Below are 12,135 nucleotides of genomic sequence, written 5' to 3' on the forward strand. Positions count from 1 at the left end.
AGCCTGGGAGGGTGGCACGAATGTACCCTCACCCTGTGCTGCTGGCAGCCCCCTCCTCCTACCTTCTCCCTGTCTCTGCAGCTAAGGTGAACCTGATCTCCATTCAGATGAGTTACTTTGTATTTTTAGCAGAATATGTGAGCAGAAAGTGATGCTGTTGGAAATTCTGTAAGAGGAAAGCAAAAGCAGAAATTGCAGTGTACATTTCCTCCCAGCAGCAGGCAGGGCTGTGGAAGTGATGTAAGTGGTCTCTCACTTGTGGCCATTTGACAAGGAATACCTGTGAGCTGTGGAGGCAGTAAAAGTGGTAAATTCCATAAGTGCAGACAGAGATGATCCTCCAGAATTCCTCCGGTATGCCTGGAGTATCTTATGCCCTTAGTTACAATACTTAATAAATAATTAACAAAGAATATAAGTACCACAGGCAGAAACAAGAATTATAAGTCAAGACTGTGGTGAATTCTGAGTTACCAAACTGCAGGAAGATTTTTTATTTTTTCCCTACTTGCAGCTGGTAAAGTAAAGAGTGCTGAAGAAATGACAGGTGTTCTATGTGCTACATTGTGTCAAGGTACAGATGTGGAAAAGATCCTAGGTCACTTTATGCCATTCTGAAGAGCAGCAAGCAAATAAGAAAATGAATAGAAATAAGCATCCCATGGAAATTTTAATCTTCTGATACCAAGTTCCAACTGTAGGAAATGCTGGCCTGAGTTCATTTTTACTTATCTCTTTGCTTTGATGAAAGGTACCAGAAGATCCAGAGCTGGTATTTCCACAACTCAGAATGTATGCTCTGGGCTTTCACCCAGAACTTTCTGTCACCACTGCACATTAGCAGGGGGTTGTATGACATATATCACTTGACATATATCACTTCAAAAACAGTTAAGGACAGTAAGCATAATCAATAGTCTTGTAAAATGCAGCATCAAATCCCAGACAAATATTTCTACACATGTGTACAAATGCATATTTTACATAGCTGTCAACTAGACAAGATCTTTGTCAAGTTTTTTGGGTTTTGACCTTTGAGCCATCACACAAAGCCTTTACAAGTGGCCTACCTACCCTCTGTAGTTCTTTTAGGAGTAATTGTGCTATTTACACCCTCCTGGAGTTGAAGAGCCTAATTCTGTATCAACTTTGTTTCCTTGGCTGCCTCAGTGAGATGGGAGCCTTATGGGTATTTCTTTTCAGAATGTGTGAGCAGCATAACAAGTAGTCCTGGCTAGAAAACAAGCACTCAGTTTCATGAAAGTTGGTCGGATTACTGCATGTGCTTTTCCCCTGCACTAAATTAAATCTTGAAAGCTGCTTTGCCCAAGAAAAGTACAGCAACCTCACCAGAATCATCAGAGATCCCTCCCTGATAAGATGCAGCTTTGGTACAGCTCTCACTTACTTGCAAACTCAACCATCGCAGATCTTTAAATTTTTTTATAAATTAAATATGTCTTGAGTAAAAAATACTTTCTTCATATCCTGATTCAAGTAGAATTAATGAGTCATTAAACATGGCCCTCCCACTCTTCAGAGCTGGGCTTTAAACAATATACTTTGGAATGGGTTTTTCTAGTTTGCCATCGTTTTCTGACATTATTAATAGAAAGGCATAACAAAAAGTGGTGAAGATGTACAAAAGAATGAAGCAACCTGTTTCCCCAAACTGTTCTGGAGCAACTCCACATCCCTCCCCACTGGAGCAGTGTGTTGGTGTGTAGGAGATCTCTTGGCATGTTGCCTTGTTCCTTGACAAAATCAATGTGCAAACCCCAGCTATGACTTTGTTTTGTTATAAACCCAGCACTTTGGCTAAAGAAAAAAGGAATTGGGAATTGCAAAATACAAGAAGCAGCACTGGTGGCAGCAGGAAATTCTTCAGGAACAGCAAAGCTCAGGATACACCTGTAGAATTGCCAGGCTCTCCAAGAGAAAAGGAAGGAGCAGATGGGATGACACTGAAGAGAGCCAGCAGGGGAAACAAGCACAGAAATGGGAGGAAGACACTTGATCCAAAGAGGAAGAATTTTTTGGACCCTTTGGGATCTTTGTTTACAACGAACAAAGAAAACAATCAGTACTTGGTGTCTGTTACCCTGTCTGACAGAGAGCAGCACCGTCAGTGCTGGCAGGCTCCAGCTGGAAGGCAGAGAGCTCCCAGAGCCAGCACACAGAGAGGCAGGGCTGCTCAGACAGACAGGGGCAGGAACCAGGCTCTGCATGTCTGTGTGGAGAATGATCAAGGACTAGCTGTTAACAAACAGCCCTGCCCTGGCATGAGCTTTGAATGCACATCCACTCATACTGTGTGAGTTTGTAGGGCACTCAAAGCTGCAGTGCAATTTGAAACACCAGAGCTGAAGGACAGATGTCACCACTTCTGAGACTGCTCAGGGTATGTCTCTGTTCATGTCAGTGCATCTCACCAGTTGCTTGATTCTGCTGAAATTATATGACTGTTCATACATCACATCCTAGAAAGAAACTATTTAAAATGTGTAATTCCAGTGCCATTTCAGCAGAGCACAACACCAATGGAAAAAGCAGGAAATAAATTCAGGAATCTTAAGCTCTGTTACTGGCCTTGAAAAGCTCTTATTTCTTATGCTGTCTCCATAGCCTGGTGTGAAACAATGTCATATAAAAAAATTGAGGCAGTTTTCTATGGTATGTCTGGTAGCACTTTCCTGATTGGGAAAATTTTTAGAGAAATTAATATATAAACACAAAATTTAAAAAGCTTTTCAAAACATCCTTGAACCATTAATTGAAGAAGATCTTCACAGGAAAACGGGCAAACAGGAGTGACCATCTATGTGAAGATAAACATACCTTACCAGGCAATCAGAAAGATTTTGTAGGTTAATTTACTGATCACAGGAAAAGTGAGCACTTACTGATAAAAGATTTCTCCTCAATGTTTTAACATGGTGTTTGAGGAGGGGAAGAGATAGTTTTCTTCCTATCTTCTTTTAGTTGTGATCTCCCATGTGAAAGTAAACACATTTAGAAGGACACAAATTAGGTGAGATGGAGATTGTATTTTAGGACTCAAGGACTCCGAGTCCACAACTTCTGCATTACCAAATACCTAATGGAAATAATTTTTTGGGGGAAAAAAAAACCCTCATTGCTCCTGACACAGCCATGCTGAAACTCTTAACCCCAGCTTCCCTTAATCTCATCAATTTCTTCCAAAGATACTGATCTAAGAGGAAGCATTTCTTTAAAATCTTTACAAAATCATGTGGATGGGAGTCAGAACCTTGTGAAAGTCTGAACACCACAGCTCTCCATGAGACACTTCTGTAAGCTATAGCAACAAATCTTAAAATATAAGAATATCAGAAAGTTCTCCACAAAGGATAATTTCTTCTAGTATCTAGAGAGCACTGTCAAGAAGATGAAGCTATACTCTTTTTCAGGGGTACACAGTGAAAAGACAAAGGATAATGGTCAAACTGTGCATCAAGGAACAGTTTGACCATTAAACATTTTTAAAAAATCACCATGAGAGTGGCTTCCCAAAGAGATTCTTGACTCTTCATCCCCAGATGTGGAAGGAAAAAACTGAAGAACACCCTGAAAAACCAAATTTGACCCTATAGTTAGCCATGATTTGAGCAATTGCTGGGGCCAGATAATCTGCAGACATCCCTACATCATTCAGTGATATTTTACGTTTTCTAAGAATGGCAATGATTAAATGTCTTCTTTCTGGAAGGGCTTGTCACACATAGTATTGTCCTCTTTTCTATTTTGTCACACTACTGCCTAACTGGAAAGACAGCTTTATTTTTATAGCATCCTTAGCCATTTTAGCAGTCATAATGGATGACTGCTATTTTTATTTATTTTAAAACCTGATGCCTAACATGTTTTCTCAAGAACACTTAAAATTCTAATTTAGGCAGCACAAATAATATTCCACAGCATGTTGCATTCACAGTCAATCTTAAGCTACCTGGAGGTTTCTCTTATATGTAATTGCCTTCAGCTATTTTCTTCAAGGAAACATTAGCTAGTTTTCCATCTGTCTTCAATTGCCTCAATCCCAGTATCTTTGGGGACCTGTCTGATAAAGTTCTTCAGTTCCACTAGTTAGTCATTAGAAAACATTTGGCAAATCATTATCAGGAAATGATAATTTCAGAGACCCACAGCTTGAGGCACTCTCAAGGACAAGAGCAGCTTTGCAGTGACATAAGCTTATCCTTATGACCCTTAGATGTGTCTCCTCTGGGACTTGGATTCAACACATGTGCTTAAATCAGTCTTTGCTATGGGGGGTCATTTTCTGCCCCAAACTCCTGTGTGAGTGTTGTAGGCACAAAGAGCCCATGAGACATGAGAACAGACCTTGCCAGTGAAGAGAATGTGAAGTTTCTGAGTCACCTCTGCTTTATCAGTGTTCTTTGATATTGGGTCACCTACCCTGTTCAGCTGTGGCTCCATCTTTTCCTTGGTGTTTGTTCAGCTTTGTCTGTGGAGCCATTCCTGGTACCCTTCTACCCCTCACCAATTTTAGCTTTGTTTTAGGTTTGGCTTTCTTAATTTCTTCCCTGCTTGTCTGTCACACACACAGGACCAGCTAGGACTCCCCATGTCCCATAGCTCCTGACTTGAGAGACATCCAGGTGTTGCTTCATCCAGAATGGACCCTTAGAGACACATTCACCCCCTTCTCCCAAGTCATGTCAGCTGCTCACCAGCTCACACCATCACTCCCACACCCACATTCACTGCAGGCACCAGGGACACAGAACCCCTGCTGCACTCACACCCAGCACACACCTGGGCACACACACTGGAAAACCATCACCCAGGAAAGAGCTGGGAAGGAGCTGGAGAAGCCAGGGCAGACTGGCCCAGTCAGCCACAGAGCACAGCCAAGCAAACTGACCAGCCAACTATTCATATGCAGTTGCCCTTTTAAGTCCCTTACCTGTCTATTTTACCAAATCCCTCTTGTCTCACCTTTGCTTCCCCACAATCTACCCAAATCCCTCTTGTGTCACCTTTGCTTCCCCTCCTAAACATCTTAGTATAAGTCTTCTGTGATCATGAACTGCTTTTCTCCTGCATCCTACAATATATCCCAGGAAGAATATTACTTGGTTTCCCCACTCTGCCATTGTTTCTCCAAGGTCCCTTGTGGGTGTGCAGATAAGCTTTGCTACATAATTTAATAGTCTGGGAAATGGTTCTACATTCCTCCCAGATAGTCCATCCCTGCTTCTGCTCTCCCCTTATTCTTTTTTCCAACATTTGAGCTTGGTCAGGAATTCCTGCTTTGGCGAAGCTGGACTCCTGCCACAGCTTTGACTTCCTGCCCTTTGGAATAGGCTACTCTCATGCTTTGAGACTGTCCTTGAATCAACTTGTTCTCTTGGCCTCCTTTGATGTTCAGTGGCTCCTGAACACCACATCCTGGGTCACACCCCCCAGGTCTCTGGAGAAACTGCAGTCATTCAGTCACAAATATTGCTATCACACCAAACAGTCCATTTAAAGTTCTCTTCTCCTTCATAAAGCCACTTTTCAACATTCCCTAAGCAGTAATTTTTGACTGATAGTCTGTTCTGATCACAAAATTTCCCATCCTGCTGATTGACATCTTGAAATAGGTCACTGACTCCATCAGTTTTGAGAGAACTACTACTAGATCATTTCATCTCCCATACAAGACAGGGGAGCACAACTTCTCTACTGTACCAGGTCACTGAAAGACAACCCAGTCTCAGCTGGTGCCCAGCACCAGAACACTGATCTGCCCTGAGAGGCTGGTTTTGCACAAACTGCAGAAGTGGGGCTGAGGCAGAGGGCTGCAGAAGATGGCAAAAGAAGCTGCAAGCATTGAGGGAGGACCTTCATGAGCAGCCCAAGCAGGTCCACTGGGCCCATGCAAGCTTCTTCTCATTTGCAGATCTGACAGGTGATTGACAGATGGACCAGCTCATCCAGTGACTGACACCAGAACAAAACACGTTTGTGCTGGTGGCCCTGTGTCACCCCCCACCATGCCCCTCAGCAGTGCACATTGTATTTGAGAAAGGGGAGGGAAAAGGGATGGGGGAAGGAGACTGATGTGAGCCTGTGCAAATACAGGAGGGTTTGGTTTTGTCTTGAATCAAGAGTTCTCATTTTAGATGTTGCTTTGTTACATGCTCTTGTGCTGGCTCTTTCTGGTTCTCCAATTCAAATCTGGTGCATCAGCCTTGGGGTGCAGTGCAGTATTAAGCTCTTTGTGCATGTACTTCTCCACATTAGTAAAACAGAAAGCAGAAGCACTATCATATTTGTTAGATTTGATTAGTTAGATTGCTACTTCTTTCTTTCCTTATACCCTCAACTTCCTGCCCAAGTTTCAATAAGCAACAACATCCTGTTTAGCCAGGCTTGCATGTGGGACAGCAAAAAGGTCACCAACAAAAGCTGTGAGGCACAGTGGTGACATTTGGTCCTCCCACACTGTCCTGGAACCAACTGCTTCCAGTTGAGACAGCAGAGTGCATTATTGAGAGGACAGCAGCGTGCATTATTGAGAGGACACAGGCATTGTGCTCATCAGCACGGGCTGATCCAGCACTCTCATTTCCCCACCCAGACCCCTCTGCAACACACAAAATGAAACAAATCAACTTCAAACAATATCATCTACCCAGGGAGGTGGTGGAGTCACCATCCCTCTATGTGTTTAAAAAAAGACTGGATGTGGCACTTGGTGCCATGATCTAGTTGAGGTGTCAGAACATGGGTTGGACTCGATGATCTTAAAGTTCTCTTCCAACCTAGAAATTCTGTGATTCTTTGATTCCACATGGAAAGCAGGCTGCTAACAAGAGATACAGGTGAAAGACATGGAAAGCCCCAGCAGCCTGTAGTGGGCAAACTACAAATAATGACTGACCAGTTTCCAGGATGAATTTCTGTGCTCTGGGTCCAGCAGCTTGAGCCTGTTGCTCTGTGGTCATAGAATCACAGAGTCACTGAGCTTGGAAAGGCTTCTAAGATCATTGGGTCCAACCATTAACCCAACAGGTCAGATGGGTCTGCTCTTGCCTGCAGCATTCCTTGGAAACCTTGTGCATGAAGCAGCCTGGGTGAATTCCCAGTTCAAACCCTCAGTCCCAGCCCCAAAACGTACCCTCAGCACAGAGCAATGTGTGTGTGCACCCACAAGCAGATGCAGCAATAACAGAGATGAGAGCTGGTGTTCTCCTGCCCAAGTGGTGGTGTACAGCTGCAGGTAATGGCAATGATCTGCCCCATACCTCTCCTTCTTCCTAAGGAAGGGCAATACTCATCATGACGGCCTTACTTGCAGCAAAAACAAGAATAAAGTGGCCATATTGAGAACAGTCAGAGAGTGCATGGTCACATTTGTGACTACTGTAGGTATGAGGACTTGGGAAAGTAGTTTCATACAATTTTCTATCCAGCAATTCTTAAATACAAGGATGCCTAAGATCTAATAGTGTTTCTGTTTGCACTGAAAAGTCCTGAGCAACTCCACAAGTGTTCACTCAGAGGCAGATAGCAATTAAGAAATTATTAATTTTCCCAACAAATTAGTTCAGGAGTAACTCCTGATTGTCGCAGACATCTTTTATGAAAAATCCTTTCCTTAGGATTTTTCCTCCTGAGAAGCTGAGAGCCTCAGAAACAAAATGTAAATAATGGTTATCTGCTACTGTGGAATGCAACAGGTGGATCTGTGATTGGCCCATCTTGGTTGTTTTTAATTAATGGTCAATCACAGTCAGCTGGCAGAAGCTTTTGTTACCATTCCTTCTTATTCTATTCTTAGCTAGCCTTCTGAGGAAATCCTTTCTTCTATTCTTTTAGTATAGTTTTAATGTAATATATATAATAATAAATCAAGCCTTCTGAAACATGGAGTCAGATCCTCGTCTCTTCCCTCAGCCTGAGACCCCTGTGAACACTGTCAGAACTCCTCACAAAAATTCAGTAGCAGTGAGACAATGCCCTCACAAACACAGAAAGCATTTCTAGTTTTGAGGACTGGTGCACCACTAATTTCTTTACAATTTTTCGGGATACTTAGAAGAAGAGTTCAGGACTGAAATCTTAGAGATTTGAAAAGCTGCCTTTCCAAAAGTGTCTAAAAAACCCACTGAAAATACAGTTATGTGTCTTTAAACTCAATGGTCAATTTTACATCTACATTACTGATTGCTCCAGTGAGCTACTTAGACACAGGTCAGGTACAAATTAAATCTCCATCTGAAGGAAACAGGGATTCAATGTATTAGTCCAAAGATATAAGGTAAATGCAGCAAGCCCTCAGCTTTAATTGCTTGGAGAAAGCTGTGTCTATCTCTACACTTGCTACAGAATTTGATGCAGGGCACGTGTGTGCTAGCAGAGCCCTGCACTTTGTTTACAAACCACACAGGAAACACAGAAAGACTTGTGAACTTTCAAGCACGTTCTTTATGCAGCAGGCACTGAGATAAAAGGAGGAATATCCTTTCATAGAACTGAGAAAATGCTGAAGAGGTTAAAAAACTTTTCAATGTACTATAGAACACTGTAGTGTTATATTAGCTGGCAAAGGTCTGACAGCCAGTTACCTCATCCATCAGGCAGATTTTATATTGCACCTGCAGCAGGTGGTGTCACTTATTTAGCACAGCACAGAACTTTGTGTCACTGCTGTTTACAGCCTTGCAAGTGGGAAGAGAATTTCCCTTGAGCCTGGTTTACAAAAGAAAGGAGTCCTACACAATCACTTGGTTTGCTTCTCTGTTCCTCTCTCTGTCAGCCTTTTTCCTCCCAAGTTCTTGTGCACTAATTAACCAATTTCAACCAGAATCTTATGTAATGGGCTGCAGAAGCCTTCTTTTTGTTATTTCTGTGAATGGAAGCCACAGTATCCTGTTCTGATGAGAGTAACCCCCCCCTGATATCTGATACTTAGGGTTGAACATATAATGAAGCATTTTGTCATTAGAAGTAATCTTAAAGAATTTACAGGAGAAGCAAGTGTAAATAAAGTTGAAATCTGTGTGGAGTAACATAAAGTGATCAATATGACAATACTGAAGAAGAAAGCTGTGTAACATCAACCAGGTGAACAAAAAGGATTTGGGGTTGGGAAGGGAATGCTGATGCTCAGACCAGCTCCAGGCAGCTCATCTGATGAACAGGAGTATAACATGTCCTGTGTTCCCAGCAGCAGATGTGGCTTTGCAGAGGACACAAATGCAGTGTTTTTCATGTGCTTTGGATGGCCACCAGCACAGGTACAGAGAGAAGGCACCATTGTCTCTCTGCCAGTGGGGGCTGCCACCAGGAAAATAGAGAGCAGCTTACAGGTAAAATAATTCCTATATGCTGCAGGTCATGCACTGGGCCCACAGCACAGCCCACCAAGAAAATTTACATTTTAGCAGCATCTGCAGAGGAGGTGAAAGAAAGAAGAGTAAACTGGATGCCCAGACACTGAGTTACAAAGGCTTTTTTTGCAGGAGATGTGTGTGATTAGATGGCACATGTTTCTTCACAGCTGTCTCTTTCTGCTAGCTGGTTTTCTTGTCCCAGCCCTGTTATCACTTAATTTCCAGTGTTCCTCTCAAATATTCTCTAAATGTTATGACAGCACTGTGAAATTGGGAAACACTGAGATTACAGTTACTGCTATTCCAACAAAATCCAGGAAAGATATAATTTCGTTAATTATTATAACAGGTTCTGCTCTTTTCAGAACAAGTTCTCTCATTTGTAAGTTCTGCTGAGAAGTGACATCCAGAAATTACAGATGCCCACAGTACTGGGAGTGTTTAGTGGCACTGTGGGTATTGTGGTTGTTTTGGAAAGATTCAGTCACACCTGCTGCACACCACCTTTTATCAGCAATTTCCACCATGAAGGATTCTTTCTCTCCTCAGCCATACCTGAGGTGCCTGAACTATCAACATTTGACATTGATATCCAAAAAAAGAAAAGGACAATCAAAAGCTTGATTGATCAGGCCTTAGGAATAGCTGGAGGATAGTCTTTTATCCCTAGTTGCCTCAAAAATATCACCCACCTAACTCTCAGGTAGCAGTGGGAACCTGCTGCTTTTGTCTTACAATGCTCCTATGCTGTTGGATAAATTGGACTTAATACAGAATCATCTTTATCATGTTCCCTGCTGCAATGCATGGTGTCAAGGCATAGGCTGGCAATTAGGTTCCTGAAGTATTTCTGTATTCTGATCTTTTACAAACACTTCCTAATCATCCTGCCTGAAGATTTATTGTAAAGGCTTTCAAAAAAGTGCATACACCTTGAAAAGATTTGTTGAGATTTGATATCTTGGAAATTCACACAGCTCAGTGGACTCCAGAAGCTGGCTATCAGTTAATGAGATACAGTGCTTTCAAAAACTGTCATTTTCCTTTTAGAATGGAAACATAAGCACTAGGAAAACAGTTCAAGAGAAATAGAGATCCATGAGCCCTTAACTGTAATCATGGGGGAAATCCTGAGTTTGGATTTCAGTAGGGTCCTGTTTAGAGAACTGAATTCCAGTGGAATAAAGTCATTCAGCTTGAGGTCATTGGCACTGGGAAAACTTCTCAGGGAAGAAGTGAAATCCAGCTCACTCCACAGAGCTAAGGGAGTGCCAGGCCCTTGCACTGCTTTTCACCCCCCTTCATCCCTCCTCATTTCACTTTATCTTCTGTTCTTCCTTCCCATCCCACTCAGGGGACACTGTTTCATCTCTTCTTTGCTGAGGCACTTTTATTATCTTAATCACATCTCTCATGGAAATACTCAAGGGCCAGAAAGTTTGCAAGGAGTGATTTCATGCTTGCATTCATGCTGGGAAAGAATCTGCCACCTTCTGAAACACTGGGACTATGAGCTTGTACTGGTTTTTAGTGCTGCCTGCTCAACTCTGCTTGTCCTATTTATTCACCCTGATTAGGCTGCCAAGGCTTGATGAAAGGAGGCTTGACATTTACTTGTCTTTGACAGTCCTTATGTAGTTTGGGGTGTTACAAAATCAGCAGCAAGGACACCTTCCAGAGCCTCTGAGTCTGCACTCACCTTATTTACTTATTCATTCTTGGTGAATCGTTGTCATATCTGAAAAGAAGAAAAGTTTACACAAATCAGGCTACTGAAAAATAGCATTTTTTAAAGTTTTAGGCCTTTGAATTAATTATTCCATCGTTCCACTCTTAAAGTGACTCTTACACTTACTGAAGCTATGAATTTTCAATTCCCAGAGGAAGCAGATATTGCAATGTTACTGCATAAACTGCTTAAGATAGCTAGCTGGTTTTCCCCACATATTTTCTTAGTTAATGAAACTAAAATCACAAGTAGAAAACACAGGAAAACACAGCAAAAATATTAAATTCAAGAACTTTCATTGTATTTGTATATAATAAAATAGTTCACAGTTCAGCTGTGAATACTTAGCATTCACATTTACAGGATGGTGAAAATAAAGAGGAATGAATGGAGCCTGTTAAGGAAAACCCACATGCTTATTGAAAGGAATATGGGGAAGAACTTAGTGAGTTAATTCTTACTGAACTGTCTCCTCCAGACCTTCCTGCACTTTGTGCACTCTCAGCAGTGGGGACCACAGGGACCACAAGCAGTTTAATAGAGAGAGCACCATTGTTTCTCTTATGAGGAGATGATACTGTTATAACTGCCTGACCACTTCGGGTCTGGAGGCTTGATATGTCACTTTAAAACTGAGGTTTCACTTCTGCACAGTTCCCATGATTTCTGGGAAAATATAATCAGAAGAATATGTTTAGCAATACCATTTGCCAGTGCAGGCCTTGGTCAGAACATGGCATTTCTAGGGTTCTTTCAGAACTGCTTAGGGCTGGCTGAGATTTGTCACAAATTCCCTTTTTCAAATTCACTCTGTTAAAGACAGATGCTTGGTAAGCAATTATTAAAAATCTATGAACAATTTATAGTTAACATTCTGAATTGCATCACTTCTTTTGTTAAGATTTAGAAATTTGAGTCTTATTCAGTTTTGATTTTTTGACTAAGGAAATAGAATTCCCCTCTTTGGAGATTACAGTAAAGAACTAACCCTCTGGCAGAGAACACTTAATACTTCCTTAGATGATTTCACACAGC

This window comes from Agelaius tricolor, unplaced genomic scaffold (assembly GCF_023055355.1).
Source record: "Agelaius tricolor isolate 1412-34295 unplaced genomic scaffold, bAgeTri1.0.p SCAF_24, whole genome shotgun sequence".
Taxonomy (NCBI): Eukaryota; Metazoa; Chordata; class Aves; order Passeriformes; family Icteridae; genus Agelaius; species Agelaius tricolor.